Raw genomic sequence first — 12,579 nt, forward strand, 5'->3', positions numbered from 1 at the left:
CTCATAATCTGAAGGTCGTGAGTTCGATCCTCACACGGGGCAGCAAAGCCTTTAAACGACAGTTTTGTCTGAAGGTGAAAATTAATTCTCAGTGGTTTTGGACTTTCAGACAATACATACTTTTGTCACGGTGCTTACAACGTCACTGTAAAATCTGAAGGTCGGTATCGATATCTATATTTTTTACTTTAGAATGAAATCATTGTTTATTTCTTAGGTGTTGTGGACTTTCAGACCATACATTTTGGCACGGTGCTTACAACGTCACTGTCAAAATCTGAAGGTCGGTATCGATATTTTTTCTTACACTGCATGCTTTAATGTACCTCGTTGGTGCAGCAGGCAGCGCGTCAGTCTCATAATCTAAAGGTCGTGAGTTCGATCCTCACACAGGGCAACAAAGCTTATAAAACGACTGTTGTCTGATGGTGAAAATTAATTCTCAGTGGTTTTGGACTTACAGACAATACATACTTTTGTCACGGTGGAAACCACGTCTTAAGGTCGATATCAAATTGTTTTACTTTAGAATGAAATCATAGTTTTTTTCTCAGGTGTTGTGGACTTTCAGACCATACATTTTGGCACGGTGCTTACAACGTCACTGTCAAAAAGTGAAGGTCGGTATCGATAATTTTTTCTTTCGATTTGTTGATTAAATGTGCTTCGTTAGCGCAGTAGGTAGCGCGTCAGTCTCATAATCTGAAGGTCATGAGTTCCATCCTCACACGGGCCAGCATAGCTTTTAAAAAGACAGTGTTGTCTGAAGATGAAGTGAAAATTAATTCTCAGTGGTTTTGGACTTTCAGACAATACATACTTTTGTCACGGTGGATACCACATCTTAAAGTCGATATCTATATTTTTTACTTTAGAATGAAATCATTGTTTTTTTCTCAGGTGATGTGGACTTTCAGACCATACATTTTGGCACGGTGCTTAAAACGTCACTGTCAAAATCTGAAGGTCGTTATCGATATTTTTTCTTTATGCTTAATGTTTAGAAGTGCCTCGTTGGAACAGCAGGCAGCGCGTCAGTCTCATAATCTGAAGGTCGTGAGTTCGATCCTCACACGGGGCAGCAAAGCTTTAAAAAAGACAGTGTTTTCTGAAGATGAGGTGAAAATTAATTCTCAGTGGTATTGTACGTTCAGACGATACATACTTTTGTCACGGTGCTTACAACGTCACTGTCAAAAAGTGAAGGTCGGTATCGATATCTATATTTTTTACTTTAGAATGAAATCATTGTTTTTTTCTCAGGTGTTGTGGTTTTTCAGACCATACATTTTGGCACGGTGCTTACAACGTCACTGTCAAAAAGTGAAGGTCGGTATCGATAATTTTTTCTTTCGATTTGTTGATTAAATGTGCTTCGTTAGCGCAGTAGGTAGCGCGTCAGTCTCATAATCTGAAGGTCGTGAGTTAGATCCTCACACGGGGCAGCAAAGATTTTAAAAAGAAAGTGTTGTCTGAAGAATAAGTGACAATTAATTCTCAGATGTTTTGGACTTTCAGACAATACATACTTTTGTCACGGTGGATACCACATCTTAAGGTCGATATCTATATTTTTTACTTTAGAATGAAGTCATAGTTTTTTTCTCAGGTGTTGTGGACTTTCAGACCATACATTTTGGCACGGTGCTTACAACGTCACTGTCAAAATCTGAAGGTCGGTATCGATATTTTTTTCTTACAATATATGATTTAATTTACCTCGTTGGTGCAGCAGGCAGCGCGTCAGTCTCATAATCTGAAGGTCGTCAGTTCGATCCTCACAAGGGGCAGCAAAGCTTATAAAAAGACTGTTGTCTGATGGTGAAAATTAATTCTCAGTGGTTTTGGACTTTCAGACAATACATACTTTTGTCACGGTGGAAACCACATCTTAAGGTCGATATCAAATTGTTTTACTTTAGAATGAAATCATAATTTTTTTCTCAGGTGTTGTGGTTTTTCAGACCATACATTTTGGCACGGTGCTTACAACGTCACTGTCAAAAAGTGAATGTCGGTATCGATAATTTTTTCTTTCGATTTCTTAATTAAATGTTCCTCGTTAGCGCAGTAGGTAGCGCGTCAGTCTCATAATCTGAAGGTCGTGAGTTCGATCCTCACACGGGGCAGCAAAGCTCTTAAAAAGACAGCGTTTTCTGAAGATGAAGTGAAAATTAATTCTCAGTGGTATTGGACATTCAGACGATACATACTTTTGTCACGGTGCTTACAACGTCACTGTCAAAATCTGAAGCTCGGTATCGATATCTATATTTTTACTTTTGAATGAAATCATTGTTTATTTCTTAGGTGTTGTGGACTTTCAGACCATACATTTTGGCACGGTGCTTTCAACGTCACTGTCAAAATCTGAAGGTCGGTATCGATCATTTTTTATTTCGATGTCTTCATGTAATGTGACGTGTTAGCGCAGTAGGTAGTGCATCAGTCTTATAATCTGAAGGTCGAGAGTTCTATGCTCACACGGGGCAGCAAAGATTTTAAAAAGAAAGTTTTGTCTGAAGATGAAGTGACAATTAATTCTCAGATGTTTTGGACTTTCAGACAATACATACTTTTGTCACGGTGGAAACCACATCTTAAGGTCTATATCAAATTGTTTTACTTTAGAATGAAATCATAGTTTTTTTCTCAGGTGTTGTGGTTTTTCAGACCATACATTTTGGCACGGTGCTTACAACGTCACTGTCAAAAAGTGAAGGTCGGTATCGATATTTTTTTCTTTCGATTAGTTGATTAAATCTTCTTAGTTAGCGCAGTAGGTAGCGCGTCAGTCTCATAATCTGAAGGTCGTGAGTTCGATCCTCACACGGGGCAGCAAAGTTTTAAAAAGACAGTGTTTTCTGAAGATGAAGTGAAAATTAATTCTCAGTGTTATTGGACGTTCAGACAATACATACTTTTGTCACGGTGCTTACAACGTCACTGTAAAATCTGAAGGTCGGTATCGATATCTATATTTTCTACTTTAGAATGAAATCATTGTTTTTTTCTTAGGTGTTGTGGACTTTCAGACCATACATTTTGGCACGGTGCTTTCAACGTCACTGTCAAAATCTGAAGGTCGGTATCGATCATTTTTTATTTCGATGTCTTCATGTAATGTGACGTGTTAGCGCAGTAGGTAGTGCATCAGTCTTATAATCTGAAGGTCTTGAGTTCTATCCTCACACGGGGCAGCAAAGATTTTAAAAAGAAAGTTTTGTCTGAAGATGAAGTGACAATTAATTCTCAGATGTTTTGGACTTTCAGACAATACATATTTTTGTCACGGTGGATACCACATCTTAAGGTCGATATCTCTATTTTTTACTTTAGAATGAAATCATAGTTTTTTTCTCAGGTGTTGTGGCCTTTCAGACCATACATTTTGGCACGGTGCTTACAACGTCACTGTCAAAAAGTGAAGGTCGGTATCGATATTTTTTCTTAAACTTAATGATTTAATGTGCCTCGTTGGCGCAGCAGGCAGTGCGTCAGTCTCATAATCTGAAGGTCGTGAGTTCGATCCTCACACGGGTCAGCAAAGCTTATAAAAGACAGTTTTGTCTGAAGGTGAAAATTAATTCTCAGTGGTTTTGGACTTTCAGACAATACATACTTTTGTCACGGTGCTTACAACGTCACTGTAAAATCTGAAGGTCGGTATCGATATCTATATTTTTTACTTTAGAATGAAATCATTGTTTTTTTCATAGGTGTTGTGGACTTTCAGACCATACATTTTGGCACGGTGGTTACAACGTCACTGTCAAAATCTGAAGGTCGGTATCGATATTTTTTCTTACACTTCATGCTTTATTGTGCCTCGTTGGTGCAGCAGGCAGCGCGTCAGTCTCATAATCTAAAGGTCGTGAGTTCGATCCTCACACGGGGCAGCAAAGCTTATAAAAAGACTGTTGTCTAATGGTGAAAATTAATTCTCAGTGTTTTTGGACTTACAGACAATACATACTTTTGTCACAGTGGAAACCACGTCTTAAGGTCGATATCAAATTGTTTTACTTTAGAATGAAATCATAGTTTTTTTCTCAGGTGTTGTGGTTTTTCAGACCTAGCATTTTGGCACGGTGCTTACAACGTCACTGTCAAAAAGTGAAGGTCGGTATCGATAATTTTTTCTTTCGATTTGTTGATTAAATGTGCTTCGTTAGCGCAGTAGGTAGCGCGTCAGTCTCATAATCTGAAGGTCGTGAGTTAGATCCTCACACGGGGCAGCAAAGATTTTAAAAAGAAAGTGTTGTCTGAAGAATAAGTGACAATTAATTCTCAGATGTTTTGGACTTTCAGACAATACATACTTTTGTCACGGTGGATACCACATCTTAAGGTCGATATCTATATTTTTTACTTTAGAATGAAATCATAGTTTTTTTCTCAGGTGTTGTGGACTTTCAGACCATACATTTTGGCACGGTGCTTACAACGTCAGTGTCAAAAAGTGAAGGTCGGTATCGATATTTTTTTCTTTCTATTAGTTGATTAAATGTTCTTAGTTAGCGCAGTAGGTAGCGCATCAGTCTCATAATCTGAAGGTCGTGAGTTCGATCCTCACACGGGGCAGCAAAGTTTTAAAAAGACAGTGTTGTCCGAAGATGAAGTGAAAATTAATTCTCAGTGTTTTTGGACTTTCAGACAATACATACTTTTGTCACGGTGGAAACCACATCTTAAGGTCGATATCAAATTGTTTTACTTTAGAATGAAATCATTGTTTTTTTCTCAGGTGTTGTGGTTTTTCAGACCATACATTTTGGCACGGTGCTTACAACGTCACTGTCAAAGAGTGAAGGTCGGTATCGATATTTTTTTCTTTCGATTTGTTGATTAAATGTGCTTCGTTAGTGCAGTAGGTAGCGCGTCAGTCTCATAATCTGAAGGTCTTGAGTTCGATCCTCACATGGGGCAGCAAAGCTTATAAAAAGACAGTGTTGTCCGAAGATGAAGTGAAAATTAATTCTCAGTGGTTTTGGACTTTCAGACAATACATACTTTTGTCACGGTGGAAACCACATCTTAAGGTCGATATCAAATTGTTTTACTTTAGAATGAAATCGTAGTTTTTTTCTCAGGTGTTGTGGACTTTCAGACCATACATTTTGGCACGGTGCTTACATCGTCACTGTCAAAAAGTGAAGGTCGGTATCGATATTTTTTCTTACACTTAATGATTTAACGTTCCTTGTTGGCGCAGCAGGCACCGCGTCAGTCTCATAATCTGAAGGTCGTGAGTTCGATCCTCACACGGGGCAGCAAAGCTTATAAAAGACAGTTTTGTCTGAAGGTGAAAATTAATTCTCAGTGGTTTTGGACTTTCAGACAATACATACTTTTGTCACGGTGGATACCACATCTTAAGGTCGATATCTATATTTTTTACTTTAGAATGAAATCATAGTTTTTTTCTCAGGTGTTGTGGACTTTCAGACCATACATTTTGGCACGGTGCTTACAACGTCACTGTCAAAAAGTGAAGGTCGGTATCAATATTTTTTCTTACACTTAAAGCTTTAACGTGCCTCTTTGGCGCAGCAGGCAGCGCGTCAGTCTCATAATTTGAAGGTCGTAAGTTCGATCCTCACACGGGGCAGCAAAGCTTATAAAAAGACAGTGATGTCCGAAGGTGAAAATTAATTCTCAGTGGTTTTGGACTTTCAGACAATACATACTTTTGTCACGGTGGAAACCACATCTTAAGGTCGATATCAAATTGTTTTACTTTAGAATGAAATCATTGTTTTTTTCTCAGGTGTTGTGGTTTTTCAGACCATACATTTTGGCACGGTGCTTACAACGTCACTGTCAAAATCTGAAGGTCGTTATCGATATTTTTTCTTTACGCTTAAGGTTTAAATGTGCCTCGTTGGCGCAGCAGGCAGTGCGTCAGTCTCATAATCTGAAGGTCGTGAGTTCGATCCTCAAAAGGTGCAGCAAAGCTTTTAAAAAGACAGTGTTTTCTGAAGATGAAGTGAAAATTAATTCTCAGTGTTATTGGACGTTCAGACGATACATACTTTTGTCACGGTGCTTACAACGTCACTGTAAAATCTGAAGGTCGGTATCGATATCTATATTTTTTACTTTAGAATGAAATCATTGTTTATTTCTTAGGTGTTGTGGACTTTCAGACCATACATTTTGGCACGGTGCTTACAACGTCACTGTCAAAATCTGAAGGTCGGTATCGATATCTATATTTTTTACTTTAGAATGAAATCATTGTTTTTTTCTTAGGTGTTGTGGACTTTCAGACCATACATTTTGGCACGGTGCTTACAACGTCACTGTCTTTAATCTGAAATTTGGTATCGATATTTTTTCTTACACTTCATGCTTTAATGTGCCTCCTTGGTGCAGCAGGCAGCGCGTCAGTCTCATAATCTGAAGGTCGTGAGTTCGATCCTCACACGGGGCAGCAAAGCTTATAAAAAGACCGTTGTCTGATGGTGAAAATTAATTCTCGGTTGTTTTGGACTTACAGACAATACATACTTTTGTCATGGTGGAAACCACGTCTTAAGGTCGATATCAAATTGTTTTACTTTAGAATGAAATCATAGTTTTTTTCTCAGGTGTTGTGGTTTTTCAGACCTAACATTTTGGCACGGTGCTTACAACGTCGCAGTCAAAAAGTGAAGGTCGGTATCGATAATTTTTTCTTTCGATTTGTTGATTAAATGTTCTTAGTTAGCGCAGTAGGTAGCGCGTCAGTCTCATAATCTGAAGGTCGTGAGTTCGATCCTCACACGGGGCAGCAAAGTTTTAAAAAGACAGTGTTTTCTGAAGATGAAGTGAAAATTAATTCTCAGTGTTATTGGACGTTCAGACAATACATACTTTTGTCACGGTGCTTACAACGTCACTGTAAAATCTGAAGGTCGGTATCGATATCTATATTTTCTACTTTAGAATGAAATCATTGTTTTTTTCTTAGGTGTTGTGGACTTTCAGACCATACATTTTGGCACGGTGCTTTCAACGTCACTGTCAAAATCTGAAGGTCGGTATCGATCATTTTTTATTTCGATGTCTTCATGTAATGTGACGTGTTAGCGCAGTAGGTAGTGCATCAGTCTTATAATCTGAAGGTCTTGAGTTCTATCCTCACACGGGGCAGCAAAGATTTTAAAAAGAAAGTTTTGTCTGAAGATGAAGTGACAATTAATTCTCAGATGTTTTGGACTTTCAGACAATACATATTTTTGTCACGGTGGATACCACATCTTAAGGTCGATATCTCTATTTTTTACTTTAGAATGAAATCATAGTTTTTTTCTCAGGTGTTGTGGCCTTTCAGACCATACATTTTGGCACGGTGCTTACAACGTCACTGTCAAAAAGTGAAGGTCGGTATCGATATTTTTTCTTAAACTTAATGATTTAATGTGCCTCGTTGGCGCAGCAGGCAGTGCGTCAGTCTCATAATCTGAAGGTCGTGAGTTCGATCCTCACACGGGTCAGCAAAGCTTATAAAAGACAGTTTTGTCTGAAGGTGAAAATTAATTCTCAGTGGTTTTGGACTTTCAGACAATACATACTTTTGTCACGGTGCTTACAACGTCACTGTAAAATCTGAAGGTCGGTATCGATATCTATATTTTTTACTTTAGAATGAAATCATTGTTTTTTTCATAGGTGTTGTGGACTTTCAGACCATACATTTTGGCACGGTGGTTACAACGTCACTGTCAAAATCTGAAGGTCGGTATCGATATTTTTTCTTACACTTCATGCTTTATTGTGCCTCGTTGGTGCAGCAGGCAGCGCGTCAGTCTCATAATCTAAAGGTCGTGAGTTCGATCCTCACACGGGGCAGCAAAGCTTATAAAAAGACTGTTGTCTAATGGTGAAAATTAATTCTCAGTGTTTTTGGACTTACAGACAATACATACTTTTGTCACAGTGGAAACCACGTCTTAAGGTCGATATCAAATTGTTTTACTTTAGAATGAAATCATAGTTTTTTTCTCAGGTGTTGTGGTTTTTCAGACCTAGCATTTTGGCACGGTGCTTACAACGTCACTGTCAAAAAGTGAAGGTCGGTATCGATAATTTTTTCTTTCGATTTGTTGATTAAATGTGCTTCGTTAGCGCAGTAGGTAGCGCGTCAGTCTCATAATCTGAAGGTCGTGAGTTAGATCCTCACACGGGGCAGCAAAGATTTTAAAAAGAAAGTGTTGTCTGAAGAATAAGTGACAATTAATTCTCAGATGTTTTGGACTTTCAGACAATACATACTTTTGTCACGGTGGATACCACATCTTAAGGTCGATATCTATATTTTTTACTTTAGAATGAAATCATAGTTTTTTTCTCAGGTGTTGTGGACTTTCAGACCATACATTTTGGCACGGTGCTTACAACGTCAGTGTCAAAAAGTGAAGGTCGGTATCGATATTTTTTTCTTTCTTTTAGTTGATTAAATGTTCTTAGTTAGCGCAGTAGGTAGCGCATCAGTCTCATAATCTGAAGGTCGTGAGTTCGATCCTCACACGGGGCAGCAAAGTTTTAAAAAGACAGTGTTGTCCGAAGATGAAGTGAAAATTAATTCTCAGTGTTTTTGGACTTTCAGACAATACATACTTTTGTCACGGTGGAAACCACATCTTAAGGTCGATATCAAATTGTTTTACTTTAGAATGAAATCATTGTTTTTTTCTCAGGTGTTGTGGTTTTTCAGACCATACATTTTGGCACGGTGCTTACAACGTCACTGTCAAAGAGTGAAGGTCGGTATCGATATTTTTTTCTTTCGATTTGTTGATTAAATGTGCTTCGTTAGTGCAGTAGGTAGCGCGTCAGTCTCATAATCTGAAGGTCTTGAGTTCGATCCTCACATGGGGCAGCAAAGCTTATAAAAAGACAGTGTTGTCCGAAGATGAAGTGAAAATTAATTCTCAGTGGTTTTGGACTTTCAGACAATACATACTTTTGTCACGGTGGAAACCACATCTTAAGGTCGATATCAAATTGTTTTACTTTAGAATGAAATCGTAGTTTTTTTCTCAGGTGTTGTGGACTTTCAGACCATACATTTTGGCACGGTGCTTACATCGTCACTGTCAAAAAGTGAAGGTCGGTATCGATATTTTTTCTTACACTTAATGATTTAACGTTCCTTGTTGGCGCAGCAGGCACCGCGTCAGTCTCATAATCTGAAGGTCGTGAGTTCGATCCTCACACGGGGCAGCAAAGCTTATAAAAGACAGTTTTGTCTGAAGGTGAAAATTAATTCTCAGTGGTTTTGGACTTTCAGACAATACATACTTTTGTCACGGTGGATACCACATCTTAAGGTCGATATCTATATTTTTTACTTTAGAATGAAATCATAGTTTTTTTCTCAGGTGTTGTGGACTTTCAGACCATACATTTTGGCACGGTGCTTACAACGTCACTGTCAAAAAGTGAAGGTCGGTATCAATATTTTTTCTTACACTTAAAGCTTTAACGTGCCTCTTTGGCGCAGCAGGCAGCGCGTCAGTCTCATAATTTGAAGGTCGTAAGTTCGATCCTCACACGGGGCAGCAAAGCTTATAAAAAGACAGTGATGTCCGAAGGTGAAAATTAATTCTCAGTGGTTTTGGACTTTCAGACAATACATACTTTTGTCACGGTGGAAACCACATCTTAAGGTCGATATCAAATTGTTTTACTTTAGAATGAAATCATTGTTTTTTTCTCAGGTGTTGTGGTTTTTCAGACCATACATTTTGGCACGGTGCTTACAACGTCACTGTCAAAATCTGAAGGTCGTTATCGATATTTTTTCTTTACGCTTAAGGTTTAAATGTGCCTCGTTGGCGCAGCAGGCAGTGCGTCAGTCTCATAATCTGAAGGTCGTGAGTTCGATCCTCAAAAGGTGCAGCAAAGCTTTTAAAAAGACAGTGTTTTCTGAAGATGAAGTGAAAATTAATTCTCAGTGTTATTGGACGTTCAGACGATACATACTTTTGTCACGGTGCTTACAACGTCACTGTAAAATCTGAAGGTCGGTATCGATATCTATATTTTTTACTTTAGAATGAAATCATTGTTTATTTCTTAGGTGTTGTGGACTTTCAGACCATACATTTTGGCACGGTGCTTACAACGTCACTGTCAAAATCTGAAGGTCGGTATCGATATCTATATTTTTTACTTTAGAATGAAATCATTGTTTTTTTCTTAGGTGTTGTGGACTTTCAGACCATACATTTTGGCACGGTGCTTACAACGTCACTGTCTTTAATCTGAAATTTGGTATCGATATTTTTTCTTACACTTCATGCTTTAATGTGCCTCCTTGGTGCAGCAGGCAGCGCGTCAGTCTCATAATCTGAAGGTCGTGAGTTCGATCCTCACACGGGGCAGCAAAGCTTATAAAAAGACCGTTGTCTGATGGTGAAAATTAATTCTCGGTTGTTTTGGACTTACAGACAATACATACTTTTGTCATGGTGGAAACCACGTCTTAAGGTCGATATCAAATTGTTTTACTTTAGAATGAAATCATAGTTTTTTTCTCAGGTGTTGTGGTTTTTCAGACCTAACATTTTGGCACGGTGCTTACAACGTCGCAGTCAAAAAGTGAAGGTCGGTATCGATAATTTTTTCTTTCGATTTGTTGATTAAATGTTCTTAGTTAGCGCAGTAGGTAGCGCGTCAGTCTCATAATCTGAAGGTCGTGAGTTCGATCCTCACACGGGGCAGCAAAGCTTTTAAAAAGACAGTGTTGTCCGAAGATGAAGTGAAAATTAATTCTCAGTGGTTTTGGACTTTCAGACAATACATACTTTTGTCACGGTGGATACCACATCTTAAGGTCGATATAAAATTGTTTTACTTTAGAATGATTTCATAATTTTTTTCTCAGGTGTTGTGGACTTTCAGACCATACATTTTGGCACGGTGATTACAACGTCACTGTCAAAAAGTGAAGGTCGGTATCAATATTTTTTCTTACACTTAATGCTTTAATGTGCCTCTTTGGCGCAGCAGGCATCGCGTCAGTGTCATAATTTGAAGGTCGTAAGTTCGATCCTCACACGGGGCAGCAAAGCTTATAAAAAGACAGTGATGTCCGAAGGTGAAAATTAATTCTCAGTGGTTTTGGACTTTCAGACAATACATACTTTTGTCACGGTGGAAACCACATCTTAAGGTCGATATCAAATTGTTTTACTTTAGAATGAAATCATTGTTTTTTTCTCAGGTGTTGTGGTTTTTCAGACCATACATTTTGGCACGGTGCTTACAACGTCACTGTCAAAATCTGAAGGTCGTTATCGATATTTTTTCTTTACGCTTAAGGTTTAAAAGTTCCTCGTTGGCGCAGCAGGCAGCGCGTCAGTCTCATAATCTGAAGGTCGTGAGTTCGATCCTCACACGGGGCAGCAAAGCTTTTAAAAAGACAGTGTTTTCTGAAGATGAAGTGAAAATTAATTCTCAGTGTTATTGGACGTTCAGACGATACATACTTTTGTCACGGTGCTTACAACGTCACTGTAAAATCTGAAGGTCGGTATCGATATCTATATTTTTTACTTTAGAATGAAATCATTGTTTATTTCTTAGGTGTTGTGGACTTTCAGACCATACATTTTGGCACGGTGCTTACAACGTCACTGTCAAAATCTGAAGGTCGGTATCGATATCTATATTTTTTACTTTAGAATGAAATCATTGTTTTTTTCTTAGGTGTTGTGGACTTTCAGACCATACATTTTGGCACGGTGCTTACAACGTCACTGTCAAAATCTGAAATTTGGTATCGATATTTTTTCTTACACTTTATGCTTTAATGTGCCTCCTTGGTGCAGCAGGCAGCGCCTCAGTCTCATAATCTAAAGGTCGTGAGTTCGATCCTCACACGGGGCAGCAAAGCTTCTAAAAAGACCGTTGTCTGATGGTGAAAATTAATTCTCGGTGGTTTTGGACTTACAGACAATACATACTTTTGTCACGGTGGAAACCACGTCTTAAGGTCGATATCAAATTGTTTTACTTTAGAATGAAATCGTAGTTTTTTTCTCAGGTGTTGTGGACTTTCAGACCATACATTTTGGCACGGTGCTTACATCGTCACTGTCAAAAAGTGAAGGTCGGTATCGATATTTTTTCTTACACTTACTGATTTAACGTTCCTTGTTGGCGCAGCAGGCACCGCGTCAGTCTCATAATCTGAAGGTCGTGAGTTCGATCCTCACACGGGGCAGCAAAGCTTATAAAAGACAGTTTTGTCTGAAGGTGAAAATTAATTCTCAGTGTTTTTGGACTTTCAGACAATACATACTTTTGTCACGGTGGATACCACATCTTAAGGTCGATATCTATATTTTTTACTTTAGAATGAAATCATAGTTTTTTTCTCAGGTGTTGTGGACTTTCAGACCATACATTTTGGCACGGTGCTTACAACGTCACTGTCAAAAAGTGAAGGTCGGTATCAATATTTTTTCTTACACTTAAAGCTTTAACGTGCCTCTTTGGCGCAGCAGGCAGCGCGTCAGTCTCATAATTTGAAGGTCGTAAGTTCGATCCTCACACGGGGCAGCAAAGCTTATAAAAAGACAGTGA

The 12,579-nt window shown here is 38.4% G+C and overlaps 4 non-coding genes across 4 annotated transcripts; all 4 read left to right on the forward strand.

Moving 5' to 3' along the window:
• Positions 1 to 1,372: 1,372 nt before the first annotated feature.
• On the forward strand, positions 1,373 to 1,445 carry trnam-cau (transfer RNA methionine (anticodon CAU)). Its single transcript has one exon. It is a non-coding gene; the product is annotated as a tRNA-Met (tRNA).
• A 611-nt stretch (positions 1,446 to 2,056) lies between these two features.
• trnam-cau (transfer RNA methionine (anticodon CAU)) lies at positions 2,057 to 2,129 on the forward strand. Its single transcript has one exon. It is a non-coding gene; the product is annotated as a tRNA-Met (tRNA).
• Positions 2,130 to 4,165: 2,036 nt separating this feature from the next.
• trnam-cau (transfer RNA methionine (anticodon CAU)) lies at positions 4,166 to 4,238 on the forward strand. Its single transcript has one exon. It is a non-coding gene; the product is annotated as a tRNA-Met (tRNA).
• A 3,864-nt stretch (positions 4,239 to 8,102) lies between these two features.
• trnam-cau (transfer RNA methionine (anticodon CAU)) lies at positions 8,103 to 8,175 on the forward strand. Its single transcript has one exon. It is a non-coding gene; the product is annotated as a tRNA-Met (tRNA).
• Positions 8,176 to 12,579: the final 4,404 nt, after the last annotated feature.

Source organism: Salmo salar, chromosome 02 (assembly GCF_965601325.2).
Source record: "Salmo salar chromosome 02, fSalSal1, whole genome shotgun sequence".
In the NCBI taxonomy this organism is placed as follows: Eukaryota; Metazoa; Chordata; class Actinopteri; order Salmoniformes; family Salmonidae; genus Salmo; species Salmo salar.